General features: G+C 49.2%; 1 protein-coding gene across 1 annotated transcript in view; it reads right to left on the bottom strand.

Annotated features, from left to right (window-relative positions):
• Window positions 1-6,604, bottom strand: part of LOC138513817 (N-acyl-aromatic-L-amino acid amidohydrolase (carboxylate-forming)-like) — a 233,148-nt gene extending 226,544 nt beyond the window's left edge. Inside the window, exon 1 of the mRNA XM_069628920.1 lies at window positions 6,565-6,604. The gene's annotated coding sequence lies outside the window, so the exon portion shown is untranslated. The remainder of the gene's footprint in view (window positions 1-6,564) is intronic.
• Between the last annotated feature and the right edge of the window lie 15,868 nt (window positions 6,605-22,472).

Genomic DNA, 22,472 nt, shown 5'->3' with positions numbered 1-22,472 from the left:
TATAGATATATATAAGCATTTATATATTTGTATGCTTATCTTACTATGATTTGTGTGATATGCAAGCCAACTTTTATAAACATAGAAATATGTTATATATTTCTATGTTTCAATGTTTATATGTTCACAAAAGATGGCTTGAAAAGTACACAAACCATAGTAAGGTATGCAAACAAATATATAAATGATTCCATTTATATATTTGTTTGCATACCTTACTATGGTTTGTGTACTTCAAGATGGCTTGAAAAGTACACATACCACTACGTACCTTATGGTTTGCATACTTTTCAAGCCATCTTTTTTAAGCATAGAAATGTTTCTGTGTGAATAAAAGATGGCCTGAAAAGTACACAATTCAATGCATCTTTTATAAAGCTTTGAGGATGGACAAAGTCCGAGGCATCTTTGTCCGTTGGCAAAGCTTTATAAATGATGCCTTGAATTTTGTACTTTTTAAGCCATCTTTTAAAAACATCAAAATATTGCATGGAGTACCCAGCTTCGCTGAAGGTCAAAGATGCCTCGGTGACCTGGGGAAGACGTGGGGGAACAAAAGGGCAGTTACTTCCTTCTGTGACCCCTCGCAAGAGCTGCGACTGGCTGGCTGGCACTTCTGTTAGCTTTCCTGACTCGAAAATGGCGGGTGCATCTCCCGTCATGGCTGTGGTGAGATAATGTGTCCTGCTGTGGTGTGGTGGGGGGCCCCGTCTGGGTCCCAGCTCTGCCCCACTTTTAGGTGACTGCTGGGGCCTGGCCCCGACTATCCCTGCCAACTTAAAGTACTGAGCGAGGCTTCTGTTTGTAAATTCCACACTGAGTCACCTGGCCCGTGCCCGCTGAACTAGCAGCCTTCCTGCCCCACCATGTCTCCCTTTGGGGCCCAGTGGTGTATGACATAATGGCCCCTCTTAAACTAGTGCTACACACTTCTTGAAATCACGTGCACGTACTACTCCTTCCCAAGCCCCCTCCCTGTATCACAGTGACCTCATAGGGTTAATTGGAGGTTCAGGGTGAACCCAGAGAGGGTACTTCAGGGACTAAGTAAGTACTGGGTGGTGTGCTCATTATAGGAAAAGCTGCGAGGGGGGGATATCCATGTTTCCTGGGATGGGTGGGGCGGGGATAAGTAGAGCCACTGACACTTTCAATCGAGTTCCGACATTCTGTTTTCTTTCCCTGCAGCCTTCTAGTTTGAGACCCAAGCTACACCTCACTGATGGCGCCCAAACATGTCCTGTGTTGCATGTGATCTTGTGCAGAAGGGATGTGAACATGCAGTTCAGGTTGGACTTCCCTTTTGGGGTGGGACCATGGCCCTCATTACAACCTTGGCGGAGGACCATGGTGCTATTAGCACCATGGTCCATGCCGCTAAGGTTACGATTCCGCCATGGTGGATGGCGGAATTACCGCCCCATTACAAGGTGAGTGGGGCGGTAATTCCCCATTCACCAATGGCCCCTTTCCCATTCCCATTTTTGCCCCATAGGGCATAATGGGAATGGGGAAGGTGATAATTACGGCACCGTAAATTACGGTTGCCGTAATTATCGCCAAGGTCCCTTAGCGGGTTGGTTTTTAACGCCTGCAAAAAGCAGGTGTTAAAGTCACCATCCCGCTTAGGGACCTTGTAATCAGGCGGTAAGTGTTTAACGGCGCGGACGCTCTTTACGGCGCCGTTAAACACTTACCGCCTGGGTTGTAATGAGGGCCCATGACTGATTTGCATATGGTCTTTCCCCTTTCAATATGTTCATGTTAATGTTAAAGACAGGGGTCAAGTTCTAAAAATTAAAGTGGGGGAACTCCTCAAAAAACGCAATGGGATGTGACGTCATCAGAAATTTGTATATCAAGGTGAAATATGCACATTTCATTAAATTGGCTGAAAACGTTAAAAGGGGTGCATGTTTTAAACTCCAAGAACCAGTACAAATGTTTTCCCGGAGACCTACAGTGCCGAAATTGGACAATTTATATTTAGTTGTTTGTTAATTTTCATCAGGTTATATAGTGCAGTGGTGAAGTGTCCAGCCTGCAAACCTGATGACTGTGGTTCGAATCCGAGTTCAGCTTTAATGCATAAATTCAAAGAGGACAATCAATGTTTCTCATATTAGCTGGGGGCGACTGAGTCCACCCTATGAAAAAAGTGGGTAGACTCCATCCCCCTGCTCCACCCTATGAAAAAAGTGGGTAGACTCCATCCCCCTGCGTGTACCACCCTCGACTTGAGCCCTGGTTAAAGATCATTTATACCCCACTGGAGTGGTCTCCTGGCGCTTTGGCAGATCTGAAAAGGAAAGAGTGTGGGATGGGTTAGTAGGGGCATAGCGGGAAGAGGTAAAGCGAGAGTGGTGATGTCCTGTTGACAGCTTCAGTTTGGTTTGCACTGTTCGCTGAGCATGGGTGGGATTTACGGCTCGGTAGACTCCCGTGTGCTATTGTGCATGAATTTGCAGGCTGCAGAATGATGTCTGATGGGTTACCCAACTATGCCAAAGGTTAAGATAAATTCTGAACCTTCCAGCCGTCACCTATGTTTTGTTTAAGCCTTCCTGCCCTGCAATGTTTTCTTGTGGTGGTCCAGTTGTGTCTTGAAGACAGGCCACTCTTGACGCGGTGCTAGCTCTTCTCGGAATCCATAAGCATATAGTAACCCTTGTCAAACTCCCGACCTGTCCTACAGTTACCTCAGTGGGTTCAAAGGTCAACCCAAGCCGGCTACTTCAGGAACTAGGCAGGATGACTGGAAGACCTGCTCTTTCCAGGTAAAGCCATGCTATCAAGGAGGCACCAAGCCTGGTGTAGCGGAGCGCACCACGTAGAGCTAGTAATGATATCAACTATGTGACTACTCTATGGAACTACAGCAACACTGCAACTGTACAAACTCTGTAAGTAGAGGCACTAGGTGGTCGATTTTAGGAAAATAAAATTCAGGCACATTCTTACTTCCATGTTGAATCCTGGTTCTTACCACCTGATTGTCCCTCCTAGCCCATTCCATTATTTTGAAATCTTACGGTTAGTGTTGCTTTAGGTCCTTCAGTCACATCTTAGTTTTCATCTCTTTTCTGCCCACCTAGCCCCTGAGATCTCTGCTTTTACTTCCTATAATTATACATCTCTTTGCTAGCTCTTTGGGCAGTTTTTACTCGGTTTGTCTTTTCTGCAATCTTCCAAAAAATAAAATATATTAATCACCCCCACGTCAGGGGGCATTTGTGGCCGGTAATGGCCAACAGCCTGAGCTGTTCGGGTCTCGGCGAGGGTTCAGGGATGTTACCGGCCAGGTACGCACCCCCGACAAGGGGGTGATAGCTATTTGTGCCCCAGGGTCCATCTGTGGTGAGAATAGTTGTATTTTGATTTTTACTGGAGACAGGCTCTCTCCTGTCTCCAAAATAAAGTTGGCCACTGCAAGTAATAGGGACTCAGTCCCTTTTCTATTTCTATGGTGGGTATCAAGGATGGGTATGGAGCGCTGCGACTGAATCAGAAAGCTCCAGTCCAGCAGGTAAGTTGGTAGGAAGTAGGGAGGTGGGGGAAGGCATGCAGGATGTCTTTGGAGCGAGGGTGGGGGCAGGGGGAAGCAACAGGGCGGGGCTAAGGGGTTATCAGGAAAATCAAGATGGTGGAACCCAGGGAGTACCCTGGGAAAACGTGGGCGTTGACTGGCAGTTGTCACCCGTATTTAAAGCCACCTGATTGGCTGAGCGCCCTTCCTCATGTGCGTATAAATATTCAATTACAAAACCAAAGAAAACAAAGCCATGAGTAGAAATTCACACAATCCCCCCAAGTACAGCAAGCCCGAATCACACATCATGGCAAAATATTTAAATACAATACAGGGCAATTTCCAACCATGCTTCAAACTTTTGATATTCTTAAATGTGTTTCTCAATGCACCATCTATAGTAAAGTGCAACTGTGTTCTGCACGCGTGCTGGCCAACTTGTGTTTGGCCCCATGGTAAAGTGAGAAATAACTTTGGAAGCGTTAGCAAGGGATATATTTCAGTGGAGCATTTAAATAAGTACAAAGAGGCTATGATGCACTCTCTTTCAAGACAACAATGGTCGCTTCTTCATACATAAGCAATAGCTTGTTCTCCAGGACAGGGCTTGGACAGGCGCAGTGAGATCGCCAATAGTGGCAAAAGGGCGTTATACAAGACCACTTGCATTGCATTGCATTGCATTACATTACATTACATTACATTACATTACAATGGGCCTCATTACGAGTTTGGAGGTAGCCATGCCGTTTTTAGCATCATGGCTACTCCCAAATTCGGGTCCGGGACCCGAAAAATGGGAATTACTGGGTCATTCTGACCTTTGCGGCGCAGGTAATTACCATTCGCGGGACCCGGACCCGGTACGTCCCCATTCCAATTTGAGCCCCCATAGGGCTAAATGGGAATGGGGAGAATGCTAACAACAGTCCTGTTAATAACGGGACCGTTGTTAGCATCCTGTTCTGCTAGCGGGTGCCGCTCTGCATGTCTGGTCTGACCAGGCGTACAGGGCGGCCCCGCGAGCAGAACTCGTAATGTGGCGGTAGAGTGATAACGGTGCCGGCAGCACTACCGGCGCCGTTATCACTCTACCGCCAGGGTCGTAATGAGGCCCAATGACTCCGCAGTCCCAAATGCATTACAGTGATGGGTCCTGTACCACTGCAGTGCCTCTTAAGGGTATCTGGTAATAATGTCCCGATACACATAATGTCGCCGGGAAAAGCCATTGGCCACATTATATATGGTGACATTATGTATGGGGACGGGTTGCGGGGATGTCCGCTGCTCCCCTTGTAAAAAAAAAAAAAAAACTGAGGTTGCGGGGGTGTCCCCTGCATGTTCAATGTAACAGCTACTTTTTTTTCAGTAGACGTTTTTGGGGGGACATTATTACATGGAACCCTCTTAAGCCAGTCATCCAGAACACACAATGAGCCAGAATTCTCTACTACATTAGCACAACAAAGACCCCATACCAAAGCAGGGGGTTGGACCCGATGAGCAAGGCGCCCTATTACATTACCACAGCTGGGGGTTGACACCACTGCCTTGGGTTGGGCACAAAGATCCAGGGCATCCTATCATACTATTACAGCCACTGCAGATGTTTTAACACTATGGCCCAGGGTGTTTTACCACATTAGTGCCGTGACTGGTTCTGCACCACCAAAGAGGGTTGGGCACAATGGTCCTGGGGAACCCAGTACATTGGGATTTGAATACCATGATCCATTGGGTCTCTTTGATCCTACATATCTATTATGCTATACCACAGCCTCTCCCATGCACACTAATGCAGCATTGCTGCAGTACTACAGCACAGAGAAAGGACTGCTCTACTCTAATGACTGGCCCCTGCTACATTACAGCACAGGCACACTACTGCCTCACCTCTTCTGTGTTAGACCCTATAGTTACAACTACTATGAGACCCTAGGGACAGAGGTGCATCACCTATGTTGCAATAGAGCACAGGGAGATTGCTGCCTCACCTCTTCTGTGTTAGACCCTGAAGTTACAACTACTACTAAAACCGTAGTGACTGTGGCGCAGCACCCATGTTGTAATATAGCACAGGCACACTACTGCCTCACCTCTTCTGTGTTAGACCCTATAGTTGCAACTACTATGAGACCCTAGGGACAGAGGTGCATCACCTATGTTGCAATAGAGCACAGGGAGATTGCTGCCTCACCTCTGTTATATTACAGCACCGGGGCACTACTGCCTCACCTCTTCTGTGTTAGACCCTGAAGTTACAACTACTACTAGAACCATAGTGACTGTGGCGCAGCACCCATGTTGCAATATAGCACAGGCACACTACTGCCTCACCTCTTCTGTGTTAGACCCTATTGTTGCAACTACGATGAGACCCTAGGGACAGAGGTGCATCACCTATGTTGCAATAGAGCACAGGGAGATTGCTGCCTCACCTCTGTTATACTACAGCACCGGGGCACTACTGCCTCACCTCTTCTGTGTTAGACCCTGAAGTTACAACTACTACTAGAACCGAAGTGACTGTGGCGCAGCACCCATGTTGCAATATAGCACAGGCACACTACTGCCTCACCTGTGTTGCACTGCAGCACAGGGACACTACTGCCAAGGCGTTTCTGTATTAGACCCTAGAGTTGCAACTACCATGAGGCCCTGGCGACGGTGGCACGTCCCCTATGTTGCAATAGAGCACAGGGTCATTGCTGCATCACCTTTGATCTTGCAACACAGAGACAGGATTGCATCGCCTCACATCACGGAGTACTGGACTGCATCCCTTCTGTTATGCAGTGAGACCCACCAGCGTAGAATATGAAGCAGCCACGCACCCGCATTATGTACATTGCAGTGGCATTCCTGACAGTGGTGCACACCTGCAGCCCATGTGCTACAGTACTCCTTCACCTGCGTGCTAAATCAAGACCAACTTGAATATCGTGATAGGTCTGCGATGACTGATCTGCTAGACTAAGGCGGGCTTGCCTTGCCCTGTCCCTGTTTGCTCCACTCTGGCACGGTCGCATTACCTCTGTGAAGTCCAGTCCAAGGTCTCTGCCTCCGGTGAGATGTCTGCCTCAGCCCGGCCAGTCCGGGTTTTATAATGCATGCACGGCCAGCGCTCTAGGTTAATGTATGTATGAGTTGGTTAAAGGCGCACAACGCAGCCCATAGAAGGGGACTGCAGAGTTAGCTGTTCTCGGTGAACTTTGCACGAAATGCCATGTGTTGTTTCAGGTCAGGTCTGTGCTTGTGTAGGGGATTTGGAGGTCATGACCGCATGGACCACTGCGTGTGCAGCGTTTACCTGTCTATAAATGATCTCGCGCTTGCACTCATAAACAGAAGAGGTGAACTTTAAACTTGTGAGAAGGGGGTCTAAGAATAGGAAGGAAGGAAGGCGGGAGAAGGAAGGAAGGAAGGAAGGAAGGAAGGAAGGAAGGAAGGAAGGAAGGAAGGAAGGAAGGAAGGAAGGAAGGAAGGAAGGAAGGAAGGAAGGAAGGAAGGAAGGAAGGAAGGAAGGAAGGAAGGAAGGAAGGAAGGAAGGAAGGAAGGAAGGGAGGGAGGGAGGGAGGGAGGGAGGGAGGGAGGGAGGGAGGGAGGGAGGGAGGGAGGGAGGGGGAGGAAGGAAGGGAAGGAAGGAGGGAGGGAGGGGAGGGTGGGAAGGAGGGAGGGAGGAAGGGAAGGTAGGAGGGGAGGGAGGGAGGGAGGGAGGAAGGAAGGAAGGAAGGAAGGAAGGAAGGAAGGAAGGAAGGAAGGAAGGAAGGAAGGAAGGAAGGAAGGAAGGAAAGGGAAGGGGGAGGGAGGGAGGGAGGGTGGGGCAGGAAGGAAGGGAAGGAAGGAGGGAGGGAGGGGAGGGTGGGAAGGAGGGAGGGAGGAAGGGAAGGTAGGAGGGGAGGGAGGGAGGAAGGAAGGAAGGAAGGAAGGAAGGAAGGAAGGAAGGAAGGAAGGAAGGGAGGGAAGGAAGGGAAGGAGGGGAGGGAGGGAAGGAGGGGAGGAGGGGAGGGAAGGAAGGAAGGAAGGAAGGAAGGAAGGAAGGAAGGAAGGAAGGAAGGAAGGAAGGAAGGAAATGGACAGGTTGGCAAAAAGGGATCAGAGGGGGAGTTTAAGTAAGTAAGGAATGGGGAGTAGGAAGAGAGAGGCGAGAAGACGCTGTGAAGTAGAACAAAGGGCTGGAGACGGAGACCAGAGAGGGGTTGAGGGGGAGGGCAGGGAAAGAGACAAAAGGGAGAAAGGGTGTCGTTGGCTGAGTGATACATAGGAAGGGGTTTCAAAAAAAAAGAGAGAGAGAAAGTGGGCAAGTGGAATGGGAAAAAGGGAGAGACCACATATAGTGTAAGTATTAAAGACATATCCTGCAAAACCACAGTGTTGAAATAATAAATTCTCTGCGGGAGTACAGGTAAGAGTTGTGACTTAACTGCTTAATCAGCCCCCCCCGCCACTACTAAACCAGCTGTGATACGAATCAAAAGGGAAAAACAGGCACAGCCTGAAATGTGTACCTCCTTCACCTCTTTTGGTAGCACCGGCAGAGCCAGATTATATTATTTTCAGCCGGGGCTGATAATAGTAGCAAACCAAAAACAAGTACAATGGTTTAAAAAGGTTCTTCAATCAAGTTTATAAAAAAAACAATGGATGGCTCGCGAGGCAAAGATGTGCAGGGTTCCAAAAGCATCACAATGGGACCTGCGGTGGCCCTTAGTGTGTCAAGTGCGGTAGATCACATTTGAAGATGCCTTATGGCAGCGAAGCAGTATTCCAGCTGCATCTGGGCTTCAGGATTGCTGGGAGTCACAATGTGGTGGGTCCAGGACAAGGTGAGCCCTCCAGTTCTGTACTCACACTCCAGGGAGCATGGCTGGCACCAACAAGGAATCCTTCACCTCCAGTGAACTGGGTCCTAGTTCCAGTGCAACCAGAAGAGTTGCCTTGGTCTACAGCAGTTCACCCCCACTGTTCCCTACGGATGGTTAGGGGACAGAGCTCTCCCCTGCCTTGGATGCCTTCCCTCTTCATCTCTACGGCAGTGGTCTTTGGAGCACACTATACTGCCAACAGAGGTGCAGTGAATCATTCTTGTCCTAGTAACACTCCAAAGAAGGTGCCACTTCCTTATGATGGAAACATGTAAAAGGGGATTGGTCCAAAGCAAGCCTGCCAGAAAAGGGTCCAATCCAGGCTGCTGTAAGAAATTCCATTTGCCTTCTGTCATCACACCCAGAGTGCTTTGCCTGCAGGAAATGGAGCAGAGAAAGTGGTAGAGAGTGCTAACAGACCCAAGATGGTAGAACCCCACTCCTGGCACACCCTTCTATCTATGCTACTTTAGCTCTGCTCCCTTCCCATGTCCACCGTCTTTAAAGGAACTCCAGTGAACAGCATCCTGGTGTGAATGTGGTTTTGTTATGTCAGTGCTGCCTTTGAAACAACAGTTTACAGAAGATCTCCTAGGCAGGGTTCCCATGCCCTGGGGGAATGTGTTGCCCTTCCTGCATGGGGATCAAAGAGACAGCATTCTGGCCAATGTTCCAAGTAGCAGCTGTGCAAACAGTCAGACAGACACCAATACACATCAGTCCTATCATAGCTGGGTCCTGCTTACAGAGCGTGCACTAGTGCGATATCAACTTACTGTTGCTGCATAATTGTGTGCCACCAGACTGACTAAGAATTATTAATCTTGGAAACAGAGGTGCAGAAGTTTAAAAAGCCACCTATGTCTGCGGGAACTTTAGATTCCAGCAGCAGCAGTCAGGAATGCACAAATGACCTTTGAACCTGCGCTGTGCCACCGGAGGGCAGATGCTGACAGCGCCAGGAGGCTGTCTCAGCAAAGGACTATGTGTGCACTATGATTTTGTCATGGAACATTTACAAAAGGGGGTTTGATTAGCAAACCTCCCTTTCAGAAGCAGAATTACCTGTATCATTTTATAACAGTAAAAACCAAAACAGCTCGGGCTATCCCACCCTTAGCAGATGGCCTTTCTGCCACACACCCCCGCCCCTGCCCAAAATGGTTGACCTTCACCCTTCCAAGGGTCTGGCTCATCCTCAAGGTGAGGAAATATACTGACGCGTGGCGATCCAGGCTTAGACAATATGTCCATTTGGGATATTTGAAGGTATATGGCCCAAAGCCAAAGCCCTGGACTCTTCTTAACTGTGTCTTTGTTCCTCCTTCTTCCCATCAGCCGCCTGCTAAGTTAGGCAATGAGCTGATTAACCCCTTCTGAGCTCAGCTACAATGAATTGGCTCCAATTCCCAATTTAAAGGTACCCATCTGGCATATGATTCCCTGCTCATAGTCTGGCAACTCTAGAACAGGGGACACACTCAAACCATCATTCCAGTACTAAACATCTAGCTGGCAGGCAGTACCTGCACACGCTGGTGCCAACGGGCAAAGGGGAGTCTCTTCAAGGGAATCAGGCAGTTCAGTTTGGTGAACAATTGAAGATGAACAGAGCTCCGCGACTCAAGCGCAGCCTCCACTGTGGGCAGAAGCAGAGCGCAAGTACGGAAAAGGTGTGCTTTTTAACACAGCGATGAAAAGCTACGGGCTACTGCAGGAGGGCGACCAGTTCCTAGCGATGCTACTCACCGGTCCCCCATGCAGGAAGACCCAGGCTTCTCCACGTCAGTTTCAGTGCTGGCAGGTTCAGATGCGAGCAGGGGACGTCTCGGTGTCATGTAGATTCTGCGGCAGCAGAAGTTAGAGTTGAGGATGTCCCAAATGCAGTGAACCCGCACAGATTGTTACCACAGCAGGGCAACAAGCGGCTGTGTGTAATTCAGCCCAAAGTACACTTCTCACTTCAGACCTGGGAACGCCAAGTGTACGAATCGTGTGAGAGCGGCAAGGACTCGTAATACAGTAGCAACCTGACGGCGGTTACAGAGCAAGACTCCTGGGTAGGCTGGTCAGTCCACTGGATGGCCCAGAGACACTTCCGAAGGCTTACGTGCAGGAGGTGGTGAAGATGCCGAGAATAGTTGTTCCCACTATTCCAAAGGGTCGAAGTACCAGTACAGCCCTTCTCGTTCGATCAGAGGTAGAAAGAGTTTCACAAAGCGACAGCAGTGCAGAGGAGCAGTCCTTCAGCGGGTCACCAGCGATTCCTCGGTTCAGCCTCGTAGTTGCAGGATACTTGGCTCCTGTATTCCTTCGTTCGTGAGAACTCAGGAGATCGACATGATAGTGGTGTTTCCAGCCTCCTCTTATCCACGGTTCCCTTCGCGCCAAAACGGAGGGGACCCAATGGGAGATCTGCTCACAAAACACTCACACCATACGTGGACCTATCACGGACCACAGTGGTCCCAGGCATTCACGACACACTAGACTCTCTGGCACCCAAGATGTGTATTGGGACCAGACATCCCAGCCCACATCCTGGAGGCACACACAAGGCCTGTAGAAGCCCGCGAAAGCATCTGTGTTTCGCGGGAAAGTACATGCCCAAATAAGGAAGGCCCCGGGTCGGCTCGACCTGGGGAAGGTGAAGGGGGCAAGCCGGTCAGAGGGCAGGACAAACCATTTTGGGCTAAGCGTGAGAAACGCGCTTAAACAGGCAAAAGGAGCTCAAAACACAAAGAAACGATTGCTGTCACCAGTCCCGTCCGTGATTCACTTGCACCGTTCGTTAACAATCCAAAGGGGGTGTCTAGGGCCTGTAGAAGACTAGAGAACCAAGAGAGCAGTAACATAGCTTACAGTGCCCTCTTGTGCCATGTTGCGCGAAAGCTGCAACATGATATAAGAACTACGGAAAACAACGTTTCCCGGTACTGACTGTCTTAAGGGCATGTCAGTTTCCCCGTAAGAATGGAGCGAAAGCCCAGAGGAGTGCGGCAGAAGGCTGCACTTCACTGGCAAAGTCTAGATCACGGTGAAAACAACAGCAAAAAGTTTAGGGGTTGCCACATGGAAGGAAAATTACCCACAATTAAGAAATCTTTCCTAACAACCACACGTAGGAGGTTTAAGTGGGGGTTTCAGGCAGCACTCCTGACTTACCAGAACCTTGGAAAAAACGGAAGGAGCATACTGTTTTTATCATTTGTACACCCTCCGGAGGCCGGCAAAATTATCCAACAAGCGGTCATATGTCCCGGTCACCTCTAAGTGACCAGTCCGATTTTCAGGGGCCACGTCTGTTGGGAAATCTGGCCTGGGAGGAGGCCTGGGAGGATAACACACTTCTGGCTGTTTCTTGCCTCGGAATTCTTGGACTAACTGTTTTTGACCAGGCCAGGGCTCTCGCCTTACGCCTGTTCATTGTATTCAAATAGACTGGGCTGTCGCCCTGCTTTTGCTCCCTGTTTTAGAAAAGCCCGGGTCTTTCACCTTGTGCCTACCCCATCCTGCTTCCACAGACCCACCAGAGTGGAACAATCACTCTGTTCCTGGAAAAATTAAATCTGACTTGGGCCCCCAGCAATGGGCAACCTGCTCAGTTCTAGCAGGGCCTTCTGGTCTGAAGCTACATGGTACTCCATCTTAGGTTCTGGTTCTATGCCAGTAGGCAACCCTGAAATCACAGCATCCCCTGCTGCATTGGTAGACACTGCAGTGGCCACTTGGCCCTCTTCTACAGGAGTAGGTGCCTCAGGGAACTTCAGGACTCGACTGGCAGCTACCGGTAAGAATGCTCTCTTACACTCTCTAGATGGAAGAACCCCACAGCCTATGGCCTCAAGTGCTTCTTCTGGTGCTGCTTGTAGAGTTCTCACTCTATTGACTGCTGCGACTACATCTGGATCAGGGAGATCATTGCCTAACATGCACCCTACTGGAATTGAGTCTTTAACTGCAACACAGTTCATCAATGTTTTCCCCCTCAAACAAAGCTCATTTTGCCCCAGCTGACCTTTCTGAATTGATATGGTGGGGCGCCGAGGTAAAGGGAGTTAGCATAGTCTAGGTGGGAGAGGACAACAGTTATGATTGCTAGGACTCTGTGAGGGTAGGAGAGGTAAGGGAATATACATCTGAGAATGCAGAAGTGTATATAGCGAGATTTAGACACATAGTAGATGTGGTGTGAAAGTGTCACATCTGCATCCAAGGTACATCTCAGGTTCTTTACTGAGTTGGATGCGGCAGGAGGAAGGGCTAGGGAGGACGGTCAAGGGATAGGTTGGGTGAAGAGTGCCGTCTTCCCACAGATCATTATTTTGTTTTTTCCGGGGTTTAGGAGGAGGTATTTAGACGTCATCCAGTGGTCGATTTTTGAGAGGCATGAGGTGAGGTCGGGATGGGGGATAGAAGAACTCTTAGGGATCTTGAAGATGATCTGGGTGTCATCTGCATAGTTCTGGCAGGTTAGGCCATGTGAGCGAATGAGAGTAGGGAGGGGGCTCAGGTAGAGGTTGAAGTACAGGGGGATAAGGTGACATCCTGTGGTACCCCTTTGGTGACAGGGTAGGGGGCGCGAGGAGAATGGAGAAATGAGGGTGATTTGTGATCAGTTAGCGAGGAAGGAAGAAATCCACCTTAATGCTGTGGCTTTAATGCCGAGCAAGTGGAGTCTGTCTGTGAAGATGAAATGGTTGATAGTGTCAAAGGCAGCAAAGAAGTCGGGAAGGATAAGTGCGGCACAGCCTTCTGAGACTGTGTTTTTTTAGGTCATCCCAGATGGAGACTAGGGATGATTCAGTTCCTCGAAGGGGTCTGGAGCCAGACTGGGATAGGGTCGAGGAGGAGGTTGCATTCAGTGAAGAGGCAAAGCTGAGAGTAGGCTGTTAGTCAATAAGCTTGGCTATGAAGCAGTTGTTAGAGGTAGATCTGTAATTTGCCAGAAGGAGGGCGAGAGGGTTTGTCTGTGGGAGGAGGATCTAGAGGGGGTGAGTAGTCAGAGAGCATTGGAGAGCCATAGGTCAAAAAAGCTGATGGAAGGCAGACCTCCCTTGAGAGGGAGATTGGGAAAGGAAGGCAAGCGGGGAATCAGCCGAATACGGAGTTAATATGGCCTTGTTACACAGCAGGTGGATGATCCAGACTTAGTCAAGCGGAGAGGAGGGATTGCAGTTGATAGCTAGAAAAAGATGACTGCATGGTCTGTCCAGATAAGTGGTCAGGGAGAATCATGGAGATCAGATCGTAGGAGCTGAATATTGCATCTAGGGTATGTCCAGCGGTGTGAGTGGCACCTGATATCGGTTGTGTCATGTTGAGGGCTTCCAGGTTGCCAAGGAGCGGTCATGTCATGGGGTTATGTGAGGCATCCAATCAAACATTGAGATCTCCTAACATGGTGAGGGATGGGTGGGCGACCAGGGAGTCGCTCAGAGCATCAGTGATGTTTCTGTTATAGCCGGGAGGTCTGTGTATGAGTAAGAAGCTGTGAGTAAGGCAGGGACTGGTGATACATTTCACTTGGAGAGATTTGCAATCTGCTTAACAGGTGTCTTCCTCATAGTGTGAGATGGTGAGGTGTAATTTGTAGAGGATGGCGATCCCGCCTGCTCTGTTGGTCTGTTGTGCATGATTAGTGTGTAGCCTGGAGAACCAGGTTTCTGCGATGAAAAGGATGCCTGGGTTTTCATAGAAAATTAAGTTATATATGTTGTGTCGGTTTTTGCGACAGATCTGGGGTTAATTAGGATGCATGAAATTTGATTAGATGGACAGAGGTTGTTGGCCCTCTGAGAGGGGAGTGGCACAGGCATGCAAGGGGGGGCTGGGCAGGGATCCCCTTGAGGAGGCCCAGTGGGGGGATCAGTGTGAGTTGTGGGAAGTTAGGGTGGGCAGTGAGGGGAGTAGTGTGTGGGATGATAGGAGGGGTGATCCTGTTAGGGGAGGATGAGGTGTCTCTGTTGTTGCAAGGAGGCTGTAGCAATGTTTCTTTTTTTATAAAACTTTTTTATTGTGTTTTCTAACAAAGTAGGTACAGAACAACATCCAGAGAAACCCCTGTCTTCCCCCCACCTCCTGTGTGAAGTGCCACCCCTTCAACTTACCTCTTTCCATTTCAACAGATTTGCTCATGTTTGCGAGGGCAAACTTTGTCTCTGTACACCCGCTGCTCCATCTCACAGCAATGGTCTATGCCCTTCAGCCACGTGCGAAACCCTGAGCTGTCCCCCTTCCGTGAGTTGCAGCAATGTCTCTCTTGGCCACTATCAATGCAGTCTTTATCAGGCATAACTCCTTGCCAGTGAAGTCTGTTTCCCCCCATATGTGCAGCAAACAAAACCTTGGACAGTTTGGTATCTCTTTCCCTACTGTCTCCCCCACCGATTCCCGGACCATCCCACAGAACCTCTGTAGCCTAGGGAAAGCCCATGTGGTATGGAAAAAGGGGCCTGCCTCCTCTCAGCACCTCAGACAGTTGGGGTCCGTTGCTCTCCCCATCTTATGGAGCCTGACTCTGGTGAAGTACACCCTGTGCATAAACTTAAACTGAACCAGTTTTAGTTTACTGCTTCCCTTACTGATCCCAATGCCCCCGCCCAGGCCTCCTCTTCAATTGCTCCCAGGTCCCTTTCCCAACGTTCCTTCAGCTAGCTCAGGGGAGTGGCGGTGAAGTTGTTGATCACCTGGTAAAGTGCAGTGACCACTTTCCCCAGCAGTTTCCCATCTAACAGGCTAGCTTCCAGTGGGGATATTAGCAATGTTTGAGTGTGTGAGAAGAGTGCTTGTGATGTGTGTTTATTAGGGGGAGGTCTGGTCTGGTGGAGGGTAGTGGATGGTGTGTGTGTGTGAGGGAATTGCAGATGGGTCACTCATCAGAGGTGTGGAATCAGAAGTGGGAAGGGAGGCTGGAGTGGGTGCAGGGTGGAGACTACGGTCACCAAGAGGGGTTGTAGATGAGTGGAGGCAGATAGGAACGAGGAAGGGCGGATGTAAGGTTGGAGATGATGTTGGGTTGCTTTTTCCAAAAGAGTGTTGAGAGGGCTGAATGGGGTCAGTGCCAGGGGTGTTGGAGGATGGATTGAAGAGTGGTTTCACTGGGTTGGGTGAGTTGGGGGAGGTCATAATGGTGTAAGTGAGAGGTGTAGGCAAGCATCTGGGGGGGAAATAGGGTGAAGTGTGCAGGGATGAGCGGGTCTGGTTGTTAAGATGGATTTCTGAACTCTGACCTAGTGGGCACAGATTGAGAAGACCAGCCTAGTTTCTTGGAACAGGGTAACATTCTGGACAAACCAGACCAATCAAAGTAGCATTGGCGGTGGTCAAGACTAGGTCTCAGGAGGTGTGAGGGTGATCTAAAACCCACAATGAGCACACACAGTGAAGGACACTACACATTACTCTTGGTCGTTATATATAAAAAATACATATAAATGTATTACAGGCCTTTTAAATCAAACACAAGCAAAGATCAGCAGTAATACTTAAACCAACACAACACTACTATAAAACATGTATACAGATACCAATGTCCTAACGGAATGGCACACAGTAAGGGTCCACAACCTGTAAGGAAAGGGAGCAAACAGTGCAAATATACTTTAGACAGTCCTTCACTTTATCAACCCTAACTGAAAGGCAGTTCAGTCCCTAAGACGAGTGAGGCCTTATGCTCAAAAGTACTTTTGGATGCAGATGCACGCAATCATGCTGTTGGGCAAAAACGGGGTCTCTTGCAGGGGCTGTAGCAGCTCAGGAAGGTAGGTGAGGCAGTGAAGAATAAGTTCCCACTATTCAAGGAGAGTCTCCCCAAGAGGGCAGAGCAGACTCCAAGAGTTGGGAATAGCTCAGTAGCACAGGTTACCTCAATAAAAGGTGAGTGTCCCTCAGGGGACACTCGTGTGTAAAAATTGATGGGTGCGCCAGGGGCCATCGGTAAGGGTTGCAAGTACTCAACGACCCAAGGCGCACTCTGGACCAAACTTCGGCAGTCGAGTCCACCTTCGTTGCGGGTTCAAATGCTGCAATTGTGCGGTCTGCGGCTTTCACAGGCTGAGTTCCAGGGATGATTCCATGGCGGAAAAGTGACGATTTCTCCTTTCCTGGTGAAGGGATCAACTCAATTTCAATGCAGCTCCTCTCAGGGCAAAGGGGGGCACAGCAGCAGCGCACCCTCGAAGTTCGTCACCACGGCTGGGCGACACAGTGACCTTGTGCACTCAGGTTCAGGTGTACTCTATTAATTCCAGACCTAGGGCACCTAGGTGAACGAAACTCGGCGGGAGAGTGCCTTATACCCAGTGCCTACGATCTCTCAAGAGTGAACTTGTGACGGCGGCGGTTCTAGAACAAATATCCTGTGCAATAGCGGAGCAGCCGAGAGAGCGGTATTGGTGAAGGTAGTCCGAGCAGCACTTGGGATGCAGAGATCTTGATGGGTTAGGGTTGAGAGGGCAGGGAGCGGGTGGACTGGGATGGTATGGGGAGGTCTGTGAGGGTGGTGCAGAGGAAGGTTTCTGGGGGATGGGTGGAGAGGGGAGTATTCCTCCAGAAAGCTGGACAAGTGGAGAGTGTGGCATACGGTGGGGGAGTGGGCAGGGAGAGAAGTTGGCCAGGTTTCTGGTGTGCCATAGTGCCCCTCTAACCATGGAGCTGCTTGGTATGATGGATAGTTTGCTGCCTCTGCTCTGGCGGCTAGATTCGTGGTTATGAGCCTGCAGCATTATCAGCATGATCTGGCGATTAGATTAAAGATGGTGGTAAGCTCCAAAGCATGCTAGATACAAAGCAGTGGCTACATGAAAACTGCAGCTAGATTAAGGCAGTAGCAGTATTCAGGGGGAAGATAGATTCAAGATGGTGGCTACACTCACAATGCAACTAGAGTCAGCACAGTGGCAAAATTCTAAGTGCAGCTGGTTTAAAAACAGTGGCAAAATTCAAAGAGCAGCTAGATTTAAAACAGTGGCTAAACTCACAATGCAGCTAGGAGCAACAAAGTGGCAAAATTCCAAGCGCTTCTAGATTTAAAACAGTACCAAAATTCAAGGCACAGCTGGATTGAAAACAGTGGCTTCACTCACAATACAACTAGATTCAATGCAGTGGCACAATTCAGGGCATAGCTAGATTTAAAACAATGGAAAAATTAAAAGCGCAGCTGGATTTAAAACAGTGGCTACACTCACAATGCAACTACCTTCAACAGAGTGGCAAGACTTCAGCACTGACTGTGCACCCACATCTTCACAGCTTACCTGATAGTTGCAGCAAGCAGGTTTTGTCTGGCTGTGCACCCAGGGCGAACAGGCAAACAGGCGATGGAGTTGCCTAGGGAGATACCCTTATCCGGCTGCCCTAGGGGCTTCAGTAAAGAGGAGCTGTGGATGGATGAGATGAACCAGTATCAGTAGCCAATCGTGCGGCAGAGGGAAAGAGCAATTCTCAAGGGAAGGCTGGGAGGCGGGGAGAAGGAGGAGGGAGCAATGGAGGCTTGCAGGCCTCAGAACACACTTACCAGGCTACCGAGAGGCCTTGTGGAGGCAGGTTCATGGCAGGACGGGAGAACTTGCAGCATTATCCATGGAAAGCAGATGAGCAAGTTGGTGATGAGGTACTCGTAAGGAAGCTGGTCAAGGTTGCAGAAGGTGCATGGCAGTACTATGATTCTGAATTTGTTACTGATGCCAACCACACTACTGTTAAGGTAAGTGATGGGAAGTGATGGAATAAGGAGGGAGTGGTTGCACGTTGTGGAGGAGGTACTGGCAGAAGTCTCATGGTGGCTGGATGAACGATCAAATGACAAAGGTATGGAAGAATGCACTGAAGGGCATGGAACAGTTACTGGGCCAGGGCCTGTGCGTAATGTGGATTTTCTAAAGTAGGAAGTGGGTGCCAACACTACTGGTAATGCATTAGGAGGTAGTAGGAGTGATGGAGCTGTAGAAAACAATCATGCAGAAGCAAATATTGAGGCAAGCAAGGGTGAGGCGTGCACTAGATGAAGAACAAGGGAACACCTTAGGGACAACGCTGGTGTTCCTACCAAGGTCAAGGATTATTTATGCTATTATTAATTGCTATATAGTTTATTCCTCTCTGCACATTCTTTACTGAAATGCATAGTGTGCTTTTGCTTTTGCTCCTTGTATAAAAAAGGGTGCTATATCATGTTTTACATAGACTGTTCCATGTCGAGTGGCACACAACCAGTGTCACCTTCTACGCAACAGGTAGCGATATTATAAAATGTTGTGGGCAGCAGGAAGATTTTAGCAGTTGTAGATGAGCGTGGGGAAAGCAATGCGCCAGTCTATGTTGCCCATAAATTGCCTTATTAATAAACATATTTGTTGGAGATTACCTGTGTCTCTGTGGCAACCAGAAAAATATAAATCAAATAATTTGTTACGGCATCCACTGTGGTTCCAGAAATATTGAAGATATCAAAGTGATCAAGTAATCTCGAAAAGGACTGAACGTTAATAAAGTTGCATGTTCCATCCCATCAGAGAGTGGACAGATTTTAGTAAGCTGTGTTTTACTTTATGAAAAGGCACTGGATACCATCTACCGGGAGTACCCATGTATGCCTAGGTGAATCTTTTCCTAGGTTAGTGGATTCCTCACACACCGGGGGCAAAGCACAGAGAATGCCATCACAGAGCTAAGCTCAACCCATGAGTAAGTTTGTTTCTTTGCCATCTATACCTATTGTGGCTCTTCCAGCTGTGCTCTTGCAACAGGATTCGGACTGCAGAGCTAGCTCGTGGGGTAAGACCACTCAGAGCCCATCTATGAGTGCAGTACAGAGACAGGAGGCCAGGAGGGATGGTCTGGGGAGGATAAAGGATGGTGAGGCCTGCCTGCTCACACACACACACACACACACTCACACACACACAGACTCCCCTGTCGCTCCCTACACTGAAGGTATTTAATGGCAGCACTTGACTGAACAAAATCTTCCCTGGCCAGGAAAACCCTCAAATACCCACCACTTGATCAAATAAATCACCTTGATAAAGTGTCAAAGCATCTATACATTGCCTAATATCATTACACACCCTATTACCAACTTGTGGAGCACAGATGTAAACAATGGGATACAAGTGTGTGTCATCCCTTCTGGTTTGTGGTTTCATGTTCTGTCTGGAACTTCACTTCCAGTGGCCAACTTGGATTGGTGACATCACTTCCGGTGGCCATCTTGGATTGGTATAAACAAAAGAGGGACTCCAAAACGTACAGGCACTCAAATGGAGCAAACAGACATCTATAAACACAAGGGTGTGCCTGAACATACAAAGTCAAAAAATATAATTGGTGGAGCTAACAGTATTATTCTCCTGGTAGCCTAAACAATAGATTAAATCAAATTCAAAATTTACTGGTCTCTCACCAGTCAAAGTAACCTTTATGAGCAAAAAAAAGGGGGAAAAAGTACATTGGCATAAAAAAATTATAAACTTGCTTTAATTGTTAGTTTGTAACAAGACAATGTGTCAATTTAATAAGTACATACAACATGAAAAACATACAAAAACAATGCAATTTACAAAGAGAAAAGAACAGGACTATTTAGTCCATACAGTCAATGCGAGCAGAATTTATGCAAAGGTTCACAGAAGTAGGGGTACAACCCCACTAGGAAATAAACATGGGAATGGTGACATCACTTGAATCAGCACAATCTCCAGCCAGAGGTCACAAGAGGTTCGTCTCGGAACACCAATCAGGAAGAAATTGCATCTGCAAGCAACACCAGGGGCAATATTAGAGAGACCAACCAATGATGGACTAGGTGATCAGGTGATGAGAGCGTTTGTCATCCCTTCTGGTTTTTGGCTTCAGTTTCTGTCTGAAAACTTCAATTACACTGGTCATCTTGGATTGGTGACATCACTTCCTGCAGCCATCGTTGATCAGCACAATTTCCAGCCGAATGCCACACAAGGCTTCTCTTGGAACACAATTAGGAAGAAATCGCCTCATCCCAGCATCACCAGGGATGATATAAGAGAGACCAACCACTGATGGGCTAGGCAATCAGGTGATGAGAGTGTGTGTCATCCCTAGGTTTTCCAGAGTAATTCAGACCTTGGACCCCTTGCTCAATGTGCTTAGAGTGGCACAGCTTCACCTCACTGATGAGGCCCAACTAGGCCAAAACTCATTTCTGGGGGTTGCTGTTGGTACTCTTGTTCAGGGGAGAATTGACTATCATTTTGGTGCTGGACTGCCTAAGTGGGTGGGACCAGACTGACATACAAATGGATATTTCTCCTCTGTGAAAGGTACAGTGAGCTGAAACATGGTTGTAGACCATCCCGAGGGGGCACCTTCCCATAGAACAGGTTATTTGGCCGTGTTAGTGCTCCATAGAGGGGCTCTCAGACCTTTTTGTTAACAATATCAGAGTGACGGAGGGGGTGCTGTTGTGGAACAAGATGGCCGCCTGAGTGTGGGGCTCCTATCCGGCGTACAATCCTTCCATAAATACATCCTGTTTCTGCCTTCCTCTGCACGGCCAGATCATCAGCAGCGACAATAGTGGCTGTCCTACACCCACCGGAAAAACACCGGGTGAAATCGGACTCGGAGTGCCCTGATACGAGCTGCGACTCGAGAGGAGAGCCCCGCACTGCTCCGCGGCTCCAGGGGAAACAACGTGAGTGCTGCAGTCCCAGGTGGTGAGCGGGCCCTGCAGTGGGCGGCCCCGGCTCCGCTGAGACGGCAGGCGGAGAAGCCCTCAGCCTGTGCCCGCACCGACTGGCAGCTGCTGGGAAGGAGACGGCACGACGCTACGAAGACGGCGATCCATACTGGTAGGAGAAGCGCCGTTTGTCCCCGGAGCTCATCCTGTGTTACACCGCCAAACTAGCCCTTAATTACCCAGCGCCGGAGGCGTCCTTCGCTCCATTGGTCCCAGTGGCTGAGAAACGAGAAGCAGGGGGAAGAAACAAAAAATCAATAAAAGACAGTGGGCCTCATGACGACCCTTGCGGTCCGGAAATAACGGTGGCGGTAAACCCGCCGCCACCGTTGTTTCCGGACCGCCTGATCCCGACCCCTGCAGGCGGGAGGTGATGTTCCCGCCAGGTCTGACCTGGCGGGTTTAACACCGCCCGCCTGCAGGCGGACGAGGAAACACCGGCAGCATTACAAGATGCTGCCGGTGTTTCCATGATCCCGATTCCCATTGAGTCCCATAGGACTCAATGGGAATGGGGATTTACACCATTCCGCCTCCGTGATTCCCGGAAAGCCGGGGTTGTGATGCCCCGGTAATTCCGGGAATCACGGAGGCGGAATGGTAATACGAGTCCGGCGTTAACCAGGCGGTTTTACCGCCTCGGTTAACGCCGGACTCGTAATGAGGCCCAGTGTCCCTTACTTTAGGCCGTCCGGCTTGCCGTGACCAAGATAACGGGGTCCGGCCCGCGGAATAAACATCGGATCCGAGTCCATTTGATACTCTAGCAGGAAGCCTCGCTAGAAGGTACCCTTGATAAAAGGGAAAAAGGAAAAATCAATTACAGGGAAAAGCCCTCCTACAACACATAAGTGCCCTCCGCATGTGTGGAGACTACCTCGCCCCTGAGGCCGGGCGCCTCTAGAATCCATACAACAATCTGGACAACACCATCAGGCGTGCATCCCACGGAGCAACCCACTCCTTGACACACAAAAAACCTGCTGCCTTGCGGCACAGCAATAAGGATCGGGCAGACTATAAGATTGGCAAGATTGCAACAACGCAAATACGTGTGAAGTCACAGTCCATTCCGGAGAACCCTGGTACACGTTTAAGGCTATTTAAATCATAGAGGCGAGTAACCTCTGACACTCCTCCTATAGCTGCTCATACCGATTTATTTGCCAAGTGGCGGGACAGATTGGCCACCATAGCCTGAGACCCGTCACTGTCGCGGCTGAAACCACCCGACCGGAGTGGCGGCGGGAGCGCAGGCCCACTTAGAAGCAGGGGTGGACCGTCCCCCAGTGACCACCCACGATCCTCTCCACAACTGATCTAAATAGGTGGACACCTGCATGATGCCCGGAAA

The sequence above is a fragment of the Ambystoma mexicanum genome, chromosome 12, assembly GCF_040938575.1.
Source record: "Ambystoma mexicanum isolate Mex_15411 chromosome 12, UKY_AmexF1_1, whole genome shotgun sequence".
Classification (NCBI taxonomy): domain Eukaryota; kingdom Metazoa; phylum Chordata; class Amphibia; order Caudata; family Ambystomatidae; genus Ambystoma; species Ambystoma mexicanum.
Note: the sequence above shows the minus strand (reverse complement) of the source record. Positions and strands in the feature narration are given on the sequence as shown.